The sequence below is a fragment of the Pleurodeles waltl genome, chromosome 4_1, assembly GCF_031143425.1.
Source record: "Pleurodeles waltl isolate 20211129_DDA chromosome 4_1, aPleWal1.hap1.20221129, whole genome shotgun sequence".
In the NCBI taxonomy this organism is placed as follows: Eukaryota; Metazoa; Chordata; class Amphibia; order Caudata; family Salamandridae; genus Pleurodeles; species Pleurodeles waltl.
Genome location: NC_090442.1, coordinates 142,436,790 through 142,449,764, shown reverse-complemented (window position 1 = coordinate 142,449,764; position 12,975 = coordinate 142,436,790). Strand labels below are relative to the sequence as shown.

The window sequence follows — 12,975 nt, the reverse complement described above, 5'->3', positions numbered from 1 at the left end:
CTTCACATCACAGCTCCCTTTAGAGCCACCGTTATCAGTTCTTAAAAATATACACAGGCTGCTCTCTGATCCACCCAGAACAGTAGTTCTCTCTTGCCCCAAGCCATGGGTTGTTTAGTGTATCATTCTGCCTCAAATTGGATGCTTCCATTGCAGTGCATGACAACTATTTTACACCTTAAAAATACAATAAATCATCAATCATTAAATTCTATAGCTCCATTGTATACAGAAATAAATTGTATTTTTCACTGTAACAGCATTTTTGCAAAATGTTTTAGTCAGGTCTTAAATGCAAACCAAACCTATTGGTTTTGGCAATGCTGGTTTTCTTATGGCCCATAAATATTTTGATCTGCTTGAAACTTGCTCCAGTCGTATGCCAATCAGCCAAGCTCATCATCATTTGGTTTGTGCATTAGTAGTCATTTGTAAACCATGACTTGCCAAAGTGTACACATATTTGTTCAGTTTCCCTAGAATTTCAATCGAAGAAAACATTGTTTTTCACATTATCTATACAAAAATCATATATCATGTAGTTTTGTTGCATTTGTTTTGCAATTTTTCTCTACAGAGAATCAACAGAGACATTTAGAAACTTTACAGGAAATCTCCATCAGCAAATTCACAAAGCACATTCTGTCTCATTCCATAGATGCCCTTAAGGAACTTCAAGAATGTGGCAACATCCTATGGTTTGCAAGAACTTCTATGGTTTTGTTTGGGTATAACGTCAGCCTAACTACAACGTCCCTGTAACCTTTGTTTTTTTTCAGTCAATTTGTATGTTTTTTTTAATGTAAAGTAATATTTGATTACTGCACGTTAATACAACCACCTCCGCTGCACGGCCTTTGGCTGTGCTACATAGAAGGTTTTGCTGTCTGAGTGGTGTTTGTTTTTTTCATTGCTTTTGGGATCCGTGGATCCATTGCAGATTAATATGGGGTGCCATGCTGAGCACGCGCTGAATCAACGGATCAGCCCAAAAACTTTTGCATGTGCAATTTCCGCCCATCTCACCTATGGGGATGGAATACATGTATCTTGACCCCTCATGTCAGTTTTTCATTGTTTTTTTCCTCCCCCTGGCTCAATGCAAGATCCAAAATGGCAGCCACAACTTTCCTCTCACGCTGTGGCCAGCCAATCAGTGCCTTACTTTTCCCTGGGATCCGCAGATCCCCCGCAGGTGGATCCATAAAGTATCTGCACCCCTAGACATACAACTTTCTTTTTTCTTTAATAACTTCAAAACTATTGAACAGATTTACACCAGTTCACAAAAAGAGATGTTTCTGGACTACGATCTATCTTTCTGCCAAATTTGGTGTAATTCCGTTCAGCTGTTCGGGCTGTAGTTGTGTCTAAAATCCCCATGGGAAATTTCATTGGGAAAACATGTTTTGGAACCTTTCTTTTTCTCGCTTCCACTTGAGGGCTGACCCCAAAACTTTACAAACAGCAGCTGAAGTTACCAGGACACTAGTTTTGAAAACATTCTGAAGATTCATCAAATGACGCGAACGTTATTAGCAAAAGAAAAAGTGCTTTCCCTATGGAAACTAGGTCCTAACTATAACTACCTACTGATGATCGCCAGCAGGTAATGTGTGTGTGTCTGTGTGTGTGTGTGTGTGTGTGTGTGTGTATATTTATATATATTTATATTCACTAAAAAAATCAAAGGTTACAGGGATTTTATAGTTAGGTTCTGAATTTACTCACACAAAAACATAGAAATTCAGCAGTTATAGCTATGGTTAACTAAGAGTAACTATAACTCACGCCCCCACCATGCACAGTTTTCTCATCAATAATTTTATTGAAAATGTTGCAGTAATAATATCAATGATAACATAGAAGATGCCATCAATGATGTAATATGTGGAGTAATTAGCTGTGCATGGCAAAGGCGCGAGTTATAGTTAATTTAGGGTGTGAGTTATAGTTATTTGAGTTAACCATAGCTATACCTGCTGAATTTCTATGGTTTTGTGTGAGTAAATTCAGAACCTAACCTATAACGTCCCTGTAACCTTTGCCTTTTTCAGTGAGTTTCTACGTTTTTTTTAGCATACACACATGTAGATATAACCAGCGCAGCACATGGCCTTTGGCCGTGCGCTGCAGGGGATGGCCGCAGGGCCTGGCCTATGACCAGGCCTCAAGGCCAACCCTACTGCATGACCTTTGCCTGTGCGCAGCCTGAAGTTGGATACAGTAGGTGTTTTTTTGTTTTTTTATTCTGTAGATCCGCAGATCCACTGTGTGGATCCACAGATCCTCAGATCGGATGAAAAAAAAACGTGGGCAATTTTTGCCATGAGGGGTCCCTAATGTATTTTTGCACTTTTCCTTTACCATCCCCCAACGGATGCAACAAGGAAAATGCTGGCCGCAATTTTTCTGTCTGGGTGCGACCAGCCAATCAGGGCCTTGCTTTTCCACCCTGGATCCGAGTCCGGATCTGCAGAGCCCCCCTGTACCTATATATGTCTATATTTTTTTAACTCTAATATCTCAGGAACTACTGAACGGATTTACACCAAATCACAAAAAGTGTGCTTTCTGGACCAAGAGCTAGCTTTCTTCCAAATTTGGTGTAATTCCGTCTGGGGGTTTGTGCTGTAGTCGTGTTAAAAATCCCTATAGGAAAATGCATGGTGAAAATATGTTTTAGCACCTTTCCCCCTTTTTCTCGGCCCCCTCTTGACGGATCACCCTGAAACTTACAAGACAGCAGCTTAATTAACTGAAGTATACGTTTTAAATTTTTTGTGAAGATTTGTCAAGCGGCGCCAAAGGTATTGGCAAAACAAAAAACACTATTCGTAATGAAACTAGGTCCTAACTATAACTACTGCTGGTGACCGCTAGTAGGTAATATATACTTTTATATATATATATATATATACACAGATGGGGGGTCATTAAGAGTTTGGCAGATGGAAAAGGCCATCCGCCAAACCCCCGCAGTCAGGTTACTGCCAGTGCTGTCCACTTCCCGTGGGCCCCATTACGAGTTTCCCGCTGGCCCAGTGGGAAACAGCCCACAACATTGACGCTGGCTCATAATTAAGCCAGCGGCAATGTTGCGGTGCGTTGGGTGCACTAGCACCCGTCGCGCTTTTCACTGTCTGTAAAACAGACAGTGAAAAGCGCGACGGGGCTGGCCATGGGGGCCCCCACACTGCTCATGCCATGCGCATGGACATTGCAAGGGCCCCCATGGGTCACCAGCAACACCAGGCCATCAGGCCGTCGAAAAGTGGCTATATATATATATATATATATATATATATATATATATATATATACATATACACACACACACACACACACATATAGTTATATAGATACATATATATTCACTGAAAAAAAACAAAAGTTAAAGTGTCAGAGTTAGAAACAACTACAAACAGCAGCTAGGTAAACCAACTCATACTTCTGACACTGTTCCCAAGTCATATGTTTGGTGAACACCCTAGGTAGCACCAGTCTCTTATTGATACTTCTGCATAGCAGACATGCATAAATAAAAAGTCCAATCAAAATATCTGAAGTTCTTGTATCTTCTTTATTTTACTTCCCAAAAACTTTTTTGTGCTTTCATTTGGAACAATGCAGCTTCAGCCAACAAGTTTTGTTCCCCAATGAACTTCTTCAGGGCTGCAATACAATTGATAAAACATATGTATAATGATCACAGTTACATAAATATACACATAATACATAAAATGTCAAATCTATAAAACCCACATCCCAACAATATCCAATATGGTCAATAATGTGCCCATATAAAATCAGATTAAAAACAACTGTTCAGGTCCAATAGGGTTCTTTCTTGGAGGTAATTCAATGTAAACGTTCTAAAGAACACCACTGAATAACAAGAGACGAAAGGAGAAATTTACATTATTGCCTGTGCAACACTATTATTCACAGATGAGAGGAAAGTGGATGCATACAGTTCATTTGCAGGTAGTTACATTTTGTTGTGTGTTGCAAAACGTTACATCCTACAGCCTTTCCTTTTGCACTCCCTGTAGCCCAGCAACACTGTAACAATAATTCACTTTAAAATCTCCTGTTATTTTGCAGTCAGAGAAAGAAAGGTAAACACCAATTCCCATGTTAAAGGAATAAGCATCAGTTTGTCACAAGACATAGTCTGACATTTGACATCTATCTTTTAAGCATCTGCAAATGTGAAAAGATAAACACAGAAGCAAGGCATCTTTCTTTATTGCTCACACTTAAGAGCCCACCAAAAATCGGATGGCGAGGAAGCTCTGTCCTAACTGCTTGATACACACATTTATAAATTCCATTTTCCAAATCTCTTTTATGTTTTAACTTATTTGCTCTTTATCTCTCGTTCACTTTTATTTTTACTTTAACATTCTCTTAAGTATTGTTATTAATACTATTAATAAATGATAAAATAAATATTTTACTTTTATTTTTAATGCTATCCTTTTTATTGTTTTATTGTGTTATTTTAAATGTGGTCCGTATTATGAATGTATATATACATATATATGTTTATATATTATAATAATATATATAGGAAAATGCTAAGTACATATAAAATGTTATTTCATTACTTACTAGTACATAGCAGCAAAATAGTGACTCCCAATGTAAATGGAAAAAATCTCACCTGCAACATAATGGCTCCTGAGGTACTCCCTGTCATGTAATGACTCCCGGTGTACTCCCTGTCATGTAAAACTAGCACACCCCACCCTCACCTATTACTGTTCCGTAAACAGCTCTTCTCTCTGCTTCGTGCAGATTGGAGATGTATCCCTTAGATTCAAACGTGCCTCCCTGTTTCTGCCCTCTCACCATGCTGCAAAACTCGTTCTCTCATCTACATCTACTCTACTTGTCTTCATTGCCCATTAATGCACACACAATTGCCTATAGAATGTTAGTGTTAGTCGTTTTTAAACAAAGTTTAAAATTAAGCATTGGCAAAGCTCATAGGTCTTGTCCCTGGGACCTATTGCTCTGCCAGTGGTTTTAGCCATGCTGTACAGAATCCCCAATGCTGTGCAGCATGCTAAAACAAAAAAAAATCCTATGATGCAGTCACATGCATCATTTTGCAGGAGCCCGCACCAAGCATGCATGGCACAAGCTGGAACAGTAAATTAAAAGAAGAAAATGGTGTGAGCAGGTGGGGCGAAGCAGCGTCGACGTGGGGTTGGAAGCACACAGGGGATGAGGAAGCACCTGGAGGGTGTAGAAAAGCAACATGGGCGCTGGCAGAAGCAACACAGAGGTGTGGGTAAGGGAAAGTGATAGCAAGGGTGCGGGGAGGGGAGCAAACAGAGAAAGAGGAATGTGGGGCACAGGGAACGCAAACAGACGAGAGAGAGCAATCGTGGAGCTGGGGGCGAAAAGCAGAAGGGCACGAAGCAATGCGGCAGGAGAAACATGTGAGTGCATTATGGAGGGTGATGCAGAGCAGAACATAGGCATAGAAAGAGCAACACGAGCATGGTGGAGGGGGAAGTACACGAGGGAAACAGCTGGGAAACACATGCACTCTTGTGAAGTACTTAAAGAATAAGAGAAAAGTAGTGCCTGAAAAGTGAGCAGTGGAAGGACACAAGTAATGCATCCATGCTCCAGGGGAGTGACACACACACATTAGTAGGAAGTAAGGCCCATACAAACTAACAAATAATAAGCAAGCAAATGAGAGTGACAGTGAAGCCAGCAAATAGTAAGTAATGGTGGCTGCCTCTAAGCCCACTCTCAGCTGACAATATGTTTCGCAACAGATAGCATGTGTACTGTCTATTAGGCAAGACCTAACAATGTGCTACAGAGAAAGAGAAAACAAGGCATTTGATGTAATCTGGTGGTATTTCTGCACAAGCTCCTCATTGTTCAGGAAAACTGCAGACTTGCTTGCTATTCAAAATCTAAAGTAAAACTCGAGGCTTGGGGCAAAATTCCCCCTTGGTGACGGCCCTGCCACCTCCAGCAATACATCATACAAAGTCCACTGCCATTATTAACATGCATGCATGGTTTCGGCCAAAAAAGTGTTCCTACAGATTCACAGGTTAGACTTTGAAATCCATGCTCGAGGGCTTCACTTCTAATAATATTGCATTATTGAACGTCTTGATTTTGATTACAGGGAACAGCTGGGCAGCCATGTTACTATGGGGCTCATTACCAGGTGCCCTATATTGTAGGATGGAGACATCTGGGTTGGAGATACCGATTTCAGCGGGTATCTCCGCCACTAGTTCCAGGTGTCACGTGTTTAAGTGTCTGGAGTGGGTTTTAACCTGTTGAACCCATAGCTCTAGAGTCCTTTTTTTGCAGACTTTGACCCATCCCAGGACTTTTCTACCCACACTTGTCACCCTCTTCGCAGGCGGTACATTTCAGTGGGCGGGGCAGAGTAGGGTGCCCTGCAGGGGCTGTGGTCGAGCCTGCAGCAGTGAGCGGGCCATGCCCCCTTGGTGCGGTGGGAGGGGAGCCGTTGGCTGCACTCTCTGCCCCCTCCATACTTTGTGTCTCTCTCCAGGTGCATTTTCACACAATGTTTATGCCTCGAGTCACATTTAAACATTTAAAAGCTGATCCATATTAGGCCGCGAGCACTCACTGTGCTCCTGGGCGCACTTATGATGCCAGCAGTTGTGGTCTGCTGAGAGCTCTGTTTTATGTTCCCTGGCTTTAATGGCGAGGCTAACAACGGGAACTCTGTTTTGGGCTCCTTGAGGGCCAACCAGTTGTTTTGCATCCATTCCTGGGGGAGGACAAAGGCGGATTCAAAGAAGCCAACATCTTGCCAAGGCTAAGGAGGAAGCCTGAAGGAGGCGTGGTCTGCAGAGTCATGAATCAGGACACCAGCCGCCCTGGTCCTGATGCAGAGGTTGTAGATAGATGTGGAAAGGACTAGGACAGAGGCATGACCCATGGGGCACTCTACAAGTGATGGGTACCCACGTGAATGGTGATTGCCATTGGCACAAGTTGGACCACCTGTTACCCAGGAAGGAAACACTCCAGTTTCCTGCTGGGACCCACCCCTTGATCCAATCACACACAAGACAAGAGAGTGACCTAATGTGTAAAGTTTAGCTGGCAGGTGAAGTTGCATCAACCAGGAGAATATCCTGGATAAACTATTACGCAGCAGGTGGTGTCATTTCTGTGCCGCTTTTGAGTCCAAATCATGACAGACAATCCCCAAAATATTTTTCCACTCAAAGTAGGTCTGCAGTTTAACATTGCACACTTTCGTCTTTTTTTTGTGTAAGAACCCTGCCCGAAAAGTGAACCTGATAAAATAAGTGGTGAATGGGAGGCGCCAATCTAAACACTCATTGATGAAAATAGGAGACGAAAGGGCCCCTGCACAGTGGGCGATACTCCTAGGACCCTGGTGGGTCTCGAAATGCCTTTTTGGGCAAAATGACAGCACAAGTTGCTGGAGCAATAGCTCTTTGGTGCTATTTGCTAGCCCCGAAATGGGGAATAACGTGCGCTATTGGCACATTATTCCCCATCCTAACGCGTCAAACTTGATATCAGGTGCAATTTGTACACTTGCTAATTTACACACCTCACAGTTGTAACAAATTTTTTACTTGTGGTTTGTGGCCTCCCCATGACAGGGGCTTAATGAACGGATCTTGGCAGAGTTGATTTCTTAAGCTTGAAAGTCAGGGTTTTCCAGTTACCATGATTTAGTGAGTTCAGAAATAATCAATCAATCAATCAATCATAGTATTTATAGAGCGCGCTATGTACCCGTCAGGGTTTCGAGGCGCTGAGGGCGGGGGTGGGGGGGGGGGCTGCTGATTTAGCGGTCGAAGAGCCAGGTCTTGAGGAGCCTTCTGAAAGCGAGGAGGTCCTGGGTCTGGCGAAGAGATGTGGGGAGAGAGTTCCAGGTCTTGGCGGCGAGGAAGGAGAAGGATCTGCCGCCGGATGTCTTGCGCTGGATTCGGGGTACGATGGCGAGGGCGAGGTTGGCGGATCGGAGTTGACGTGTTGGAGTGTAGAAGTTGAGTCTGGTGTTGAGGTAGGAGGGTCCGGTGTTGTGAAGTGCCTTGTGAGCGTGGGTCAGGAGTTTAAAGGTGATCCTCTTGTCTACCGGAAGCCAGTGGAGTTCCTTTAGGTGAGGGGAGATGTGAATTCGGCGGGGTATGTCTAGGATCAGTCGGGCGGAGGCATTTTGGATACGTTGGAGGCGTTTGATGTCTTTGGTTGGGATGCCTGTGTAGAGTGCGTTGCCGTAGTCAAGTCTGCTGCTGACGAGGGCCTGGGTCACCGTCTTTCTGGTTTCTGTTGGAATCCACTTGAAGATTCTGCGGAGCATTCGAAGGGTGTTGAAACAGGAGGAGGAGATGGCGCTGACCTGTTTGGACATGGTGAGGGCGGAGTCCAGGATGAAGCCGAGGTTTTTTGCGTGGCTGGCAGGGGTGGGTGGGGGTCCGAGGGCGGAGGGCCACCATGAGTCGTTCCAGGCCGAGGGAGTGCGTCCGAGGATGAGGACTTCCGTCTTGTCGGAGTTGAGTTTCAGGCGACTGTCGTTCATCCAATCGGCGATGGATTTTAGTCCCTCGTGGAGGTTTGTTTTGGCGGTGAGCGGGTCTTTGGTCAGGGAGAGGACGAGCTGGGTATCGTCGGCGTAGGAGATGATGCTGAGATGATGTTGGCGGGCCAGTTGAGCGAGGGGGGCCATGTAGACGTTGAACAACGTAGGGCTGAGGGAGGATCCTTGGGGGACGCCGCAGATGAGGTTGGTGGCTTTGGAGCGGAAAGGGGAGAGGCGGACTCTCTGCGTTCTGTCGGAGAGGAAGGATGAGATCCAGTGGAGGGCTTTATCTTGGATGCCGGCTTCCTGGAGGCGGGTCAGTAGGGTGCGGTGGCAGACGGTGTCGAAAGCGGCTGATAGGTCGAGGAGGATGAGGGCTGAGGTTTCGCCGTTGTCCATTTGATGTCTGATGTCATCTGTGGCGGCGAGGAGGGCAGTCTCAGTGCTGTGGTTTCGTCTGAATCCGGATTGTGAGGGGTCCAGGATGGAATTGTCTTCGAGGAAGTGGGTGAGCTGGGTGTTGACGATCTTCTCGATGACTTTCGCTGGAAAAGGGAGGAGAGAGATCGGACAGAAGTTTTTGAGGTCGTTGGGGTCAGCCTTGGGTTTTTTGAGGAGGGGTTGGATTTCTGCGTGTTTCCAGCTGTCCGGGAAGGTGGCAGAAGTGAAGGAGAGGTTGATGATCTTGCGGAGTTCGGGGGCGATGGTGGCGATGGCTGAGTTGAAAACATGATGGGGGCAGGGGTCCGTGGGGGAGCCTGAGTGGATGGTTGTAATGGTTTCTGCCTCGTCCACGTGGGTCCAGGCGGCGAGGCGGCAGTCGCGGGAGGAGACGTCAGGGGTGGGGCCTGGCGGAGGACCGGTGTTGAAACTGTCGTGGATGGTGGTGATTTTCTGGTGGAAGAAGGTGGAGAGGTCGTCGCAGAGTTTCTGGGAGGGCGGAATGTCGTTGGAGTTGGCTTTCGGATTGGAGAGTTCCTTCACGATGCCGAAGAGTTCTTTGCAGTCGTGGGCGTTGTTGTTGATGCGTTCGGTGAAGTGGGCGCGCTTGGCGGTGCGGATCCGTTGGTGGTGTTCGCGGTTGGCGTTTTTGAGGGCGGCGAGGTTGTCGGGTGTGCGTTCTTGGATCCATTTCTTTTTGAGCTTCTGGCAGTTGCTTTTGGAGGTGGTGAGATCGTCTGTGAACCAGGCTGGTTTTTTCTTTCCTTGGATGGTGGTGGGTTTCTTGAGAGGGGCCAGGGTGTTGGCGCAGTCGAGGATCCATTGATGGAGGTTGATGGCGGCTGTGCTCGGGTCGATTGCGTCGGGCGGAAGGTTGTTGATGAGGGTGCTGGTCAGTTGTTCTTGGGTGACTTTGCCCCAGCGGCGGTGGGGAGGTAGCTGGATGCGGTGTTGCTCTGTGGTTTTCTTATAGGTGAAATGGACACAGTGATGGTCGGTCCAGTGGAGTTCGGAGGTGTGGCTGAAGGAAATGTGGTTGCTAGAGGTGAAGAGGGGGTCAAGGGTGTGTCCGGCGATGTGGGTAGGCGTGTTGACTAGCTGGCGGAGACCGAGGTTGAGGAGGTTGGAGGTCAGTGACGCGGTGTTGACGTCGTTGGCATTTTCCAGATGGTAGTTCAGATCTCCCAGGAGGATGTAGTCCGGGGAAGCGAGGGCGTGGGTGCTTGCAAGGTCGGCGATGGTGTCGTTGAAGGGGGCTCTTGGTCCTGGAGGGCGGTAAATGAGGGTTCCTCTGAGGGTCGTGTTGGGGTCCGTGTGGATCTGGAAGTGGAGGTGTTCAGCTGTCCTGAGGGTGTCGTCCGAGTGAGTGTGGATTTTGAGGGTAGCTTTGTGAGCGATGGCTATTCCGCCGCCGATTCCGTTGGTTCGATCTCTTCTGGTGATTTTGTAGCCGTCCGGTATGGCGATGGCGATGTCCGGAGACGAGGAGTCGTTCCACCAGGTTTCGGTCAGGAAAGCCACGTCAGGAGCAGTGGTGTCGAGCAAATCCCAGAGCTCGATGGCGTGTTTTCGTGCGGAGCGGGTGTTGATGAGGATGCAGTTCAGGTGGTTGGGGTTGGATGTTTTCGTAGTTGGAATGGTCGTTCTGATGCAGGAGAAGTTGCAGGTACGGCAGGAGAAAGGTCCTTTAGTGTGCTTCGGGGATGCCCGGTAGCATTCAGTGGAGGGGCCAGGGTTGAAGGCGCGGAGTTCGTTGATTGAGTAGCGGATGCGGGGGGCGCGAGGGCCAGGGGGTGTGGCGCTGGGTGCGGTCCAGGCGCGGACGGGCGCAGACGGGCTTGCCTCTGGCGCGCCTCCGGCGCGCCAGCGGCGCGGACGCGCAGCGCCAGCCATTAAGAAGGGAAGGGGGAGGGAGGAGCAGCTGGGAGGCGGGAGGCGGGAGGGAGCGGCAAATGGGGGCGCGAGGGGGGCGGGGCCGCAGGGAGGCAGCGGCAGGGAGCGGGGAGCGCACAAGGGGCAAAACAGTGAAAATGAGCAAAATACAAGCAGTTACAATAGGAAAGGCACACAATCAGAAAAACACAATGGCACAATATGCGATCGGGGAGACAGCAATCAGGGGGGCACAAAGGGGGCAGAAGCGCCGGCGGCGAGGCGCTGAAAAACAACGAAAAAAGAGAAAAAACACTTACGGGACGGCGGAAAGCGGCACACGGGTCAAGTGAAGCTAGTCAGAGCCCAAGGAACTAAGGGGGTTATTACAACTTTGGAGGAGGTGTTAATCCGTCCCAAAAGTGATGGTAAAGTGACGGATATACCACCAGCCGTATTACGAGTTCCATAGGATATAATGGACTCGTAATACGGCTGGTGGTATATCCGTCACTTTACCGTCACTTTTGGGACGGATTAACACCTCCTCCAAAGTTGTAATAACCCCCTAAGACATGATTGAGAGTTTGGTTGATGAGATACTCCCTTCCAGACATGACGGAAACCCCTTCTTCAGTATTACAAATGTACTGGACGTAATGCACTTGTAATATGGCGGACAGAATATTCATCACATTTGTGATGGCGTGCGTAACACATCTGCAAAACTCTAAGGGGCATATTCATATGTTTTGCCGCAAAACTGCGCAAACGCAGTTTTGTGGCAAAAAGTATAGCGCCGGCTTGCACCGTTCCACAGCCCCAGCCGGGTGCCGTATTAAAGGAATGGCTCAAGCCGGCGCTAAACTTGGGCTAGCGTCTTTAAAAAAGACACTAGCCTGGTTGGGGTGGCGGTAGGGGAGGAGGGGCCTGTGTATCAAAAAATGACGCTAGCCTGGTTAGTGGCAAAAAAATGCCTCTAACTAGACTAGCGCCATTTCCTGGTGCACAACCACCAAAACCCCCAAAACATGACTCCTGTCTTAGGAAAGACAAGAGTCATGCTCACCACCCTAATGGCCATCACAGGGGACAAGTGTCCCATGGGAATGGCCACTGCACCCTGTGCCATGCAGGGGGCCCCAAGATAGGGCCCCCAATGGAAAAAAAAAAACTTACCCGGACTTACCTGGGATGGGGTCCCCCATCCTCCGGTGTCCCTCTGGTGTGGGTGGGGTGTTCCTGGGGCTTGGGGAGGGCACCTGTGGACCCATTTCATGGTGTTTAACAATGGAAATGGGTCCACAGGTCCCCTAACGCCTGGTCTGGCCCAGCCGTTAATGGTGCAAAGCAAGCTTTGCACCATTATTTAGCCCCTCCTCCCACCCGTGTGTCATTTTAGCACAGGGGGGATAAATATGGGACTATAGGAATAGCACAATTTTTGAGATGGGAACGCCTACCTTGCATTTCATTGGCGCAAGGTAGGTGAACTCTTCCAAAAAATTGTGCAAACTCCTATATTTTGACGTTAGACGTGTCTAACGTCAAAATATAAATATGGAGTTAGATTTGCGCCCAATTTGCATTAAAAAAATGACGCAAATTCGGCTCTAAGTAAGTAAAGCTGCCAAAACTTGTGCCCAGTGCCGGCTGCTATTACGAGAGGTCGGACAGCAACTTTAGGGCCCCACCTTGTGGCAGTGCTAGATAATTGCAAAAGGCCTGAAACGATGTCCTTTCAAGGTGCATGGGGAGCACTCCAGCAATCACGTTTCTCAGGGCTTTAAGTGGGATGAAAAAACGGAGGGGGTCTCTCAAAGGGGCGCGGCCAATGTAATTAAGGGTGTGGCTTAAAACACCTAAGCTAAAAATCTGTGCTTAGCATAGTGTGCCACCCGCCTGCTATTTTGCTGCTCCGGTCATTGCATCCAGATACTTAATACAACAAGTAACATTACACCTACAACAAGCCAGGACTATTGGCTTTGTCAATGGTTGTTAGTTGCATAAGATAAATAAGCAACAACTATGGCGTCAGTGTATATAAGAATTGAAAAAGCTTGAGTTCTGAAATGATG

General features: G+C 47.2%; 1 protein-coding gene across 1 annotated transcript in view; it reads left to right on the top strand.

The window, feature by feature from the left end:
- SYN3 (synapsin III) overlaps positions 1 to 12,975 on the top strand; it is a 941,464-nt gene that overhangs the window by 761,393 nt on the left and 167,096 nt on the right. The gene's annotated exons all lie outside the window — the stretch shown is intronic.